At 35.9% G+C, this 2436-nt stretch overlaps 1 long non-coding RNA gene across 1 annotated transcript; it reads left to right on the top strand.

Annotated features, from left to right (window-relative positions):
* Positions 1 to 220: 220 nt before the first annotated feature.
* LOC136749442 (uncharacterized) lies at positions 221 to 1054 on the top strand. The gene is made up of 2 exons (XR_010816751.1): positions 221 to 369; positions 710 to 1054. It is a non-coding gene; the product is annotated as an uncharacterized LOC136749442 (long non-coding RNA).
* The last annotated feature ends 1382 nt before the right edge of the window (positions 1055 to 2436 follow it).

Here is a 2436-nt window from a genome sequence, read left to right as displayed (position 1 = left end):
GTAAACGTTGACTCCCTATTTATTGGAGACAATGTATTCACACCTCAATGACTTTTCTGAAACAGCATGCTACCAATATTTTTGTTGGACCTCCCTTAAATCCTTTTTGACTTTACTTCAGGCTTGTGAATCATGTGGTTCTTGAAAGGGAGTGTTAGTGTTTTTTTAAACAATCTTACCCTATGATTACTTGTCATTACTGTTGGTGCAATTTGGATGATAGTGGGATCCACAATCCAGCCTCCAATGCCCTCGGGGACCAAGGTTACTCACAGTCACAATGCTGTTACGAGGTTATTATAACCGCCACTCTCATGCTGTACACTTCACAATTAGAGCAAATGGTAAGCAAGGGCTCTCACTATAAAGGTATGTAGGTTGAATATTTTATTTTAGCATAGAGTTTATGAATAAAATATGTTCTAAAATATAGGATTGTATGTGTCTACACAAGTATAGTAATTCACAGCCAATTTAATCTATTGTTTTAATTGAAATAATATTGAAAAGCTTGTTAGACTTTTAAAGTATTTATTTGTTTGTTCATGTAATAGAAATGAATACATAGATGACCTTTGGAAAAAGCAAGTATCCATATTACATGTACAAGCATATTTATTTCAGTTAGTCAATGCATCTTTTCATGATAATGCAGTTTCCTCCACAGTTCAGAAAAAATGCATTATGTATCAATGTTTTTCTTCCGCAGCAGTCAGACGCTGTTAGTCCCTATCTGCGGCTGTGTGGGAAAATGACTTCATCGCAGTCAAAAAGGGAAGGCCAGATGTTGTTACCCTGAGTTGGATTCCTCTCTGTGATTAAGCCTCTGGCTCTTTAAAGATTGTTGTGTGATCTTTAATGTCCAAACCCCAGACAGAATCCTGATTTAATATATCACCAATAGAAAATACCTCATTGAAAGCAGTACCTCCTGACAGAAGTGTACATTATTGCCTTGAGAGAGGGAGAAGTGTAAATGTAAGATCCACATCCATTAGCATATATTGAGTTTCATGACAATAACAACAATAAAGTGTGCCTATACATTAAATTACATTTTGGTATTCTGGGGTGAATGTTTGCCCTTTGAAGGCTTACAGTGTAGTTCCCTTTATTTAAAAGAGGGTGCAGAAAAAATAACTTATGGACAGGAAAAGTATTTCTAATTAAGTTGTGTCCTTCAGGCCAGTTACTGAAAATCCTTGGCTAGGTTTCACAGCAGGTGTTCAATGCAGATGGATCATCTGGTTCAAGGAGAAAACTTTATTTATTTTTATAGCGTGGTTCTACTTGATGGTATCTATATTGCTGGAACAGAAGGCAAAACTGATTAAAAACAGTACATTAAATAATATACAATTTTGATCTGAAACGCAGTCTACTAAATTGGATCCTGGCACTCATATTCCTAATGGGAATTTATTTGATGGGGGCAAAAAAACCTACTTTCTACATTAATTATATGTTTTACATATAAAATGAACTGCATTACTTGATGTGTAATTTGAAGTTTTGTTGTTTTGTTTTTGACAAGATGGTTTGAATACTGCGTCCACTAAAGGACATTTGAATTAAAAATATGAGGAAATGTCTAGTTCTGGGATGATTTTTCATGATTTATTATCAAACAAAAACACCCTGCTCTAAATATTTGAATCAGCATTAGTCAGCGGGAACAGGGAACATTGTGTAAGGGAAAGGCTTCCAATCCTGTTTTAACAAGTTATAACAACACAGACATTAGTAAAGCAGAACATTTAATTTCATGTTCCAGCCCGACACAAATGTTCTAATGTTCGTAATAGAGAGTTGATATAAACCGTTCATTTTGTGCTTTAACAAGTAGGTGGTTACAGACCATTTGTTGAGTTTATTTATCAAAGGTCATCTGATTTTACTTTGCCTATGCCTGTATTCCCTCAGCCCAACACACAGTCACACTCTCACCTATCCAGGTGCCTCCCTTACACCCAGTCCTGACCTACAGTTGATCTCAGCTAAGATAAACATCACACATTTGGGCAGGAAGATTTGCAGGCTGAATGGATAGCATCAGATGTACCTATAGGCAATTTCTTTAGCTTTCACAGATTATGGAGTTGTTTACAGCTTAAGTATGGGCTTCTTTGGTTAACATCATTACAAGGTTACTGTACGTAGTAAAATTACAAAATATCCTGGAGCAGCCCACAAAACGCATACCTTTACCACTGTGCTATCTGGTTAGTGAGCACCTACTGTAGCAACATAAATATCTTCAATGCTATCATATTGTTGCAGTACCAATGTATGGTGGACCCTTTTGCTTATGTTAAGCGGGAGTGTGAAAAGAGTAGTATCAGTTATAATAGTCATAGTGCTTGTAGTAGTAGTAGCAGTAGTATTATTCTCCAAGTAAATTTTCTCATTAGTGAAGAGAAACACTATTAATCACAA

Source organism: Amia ocellicauda, chromosome 1, assembly GCF_036373705.1.
Source record: "Amia ocellicauda isolate fAmiCal2 chromosome 1, fAmiCal2.hap1, whole genome shotgun sequence".
NCBI classification, from domain to species: Eukaryota; Metazoa; Chordata; class Actinopteri; order Amiiformes; family Amiidae; genus Amia; species Amia ocellicauda.
The sequence above is the reverse complement of the archived record's forward strand: the minus strand, read 5'-3'. Positions and strand labels throughout refer to the sequence as shown.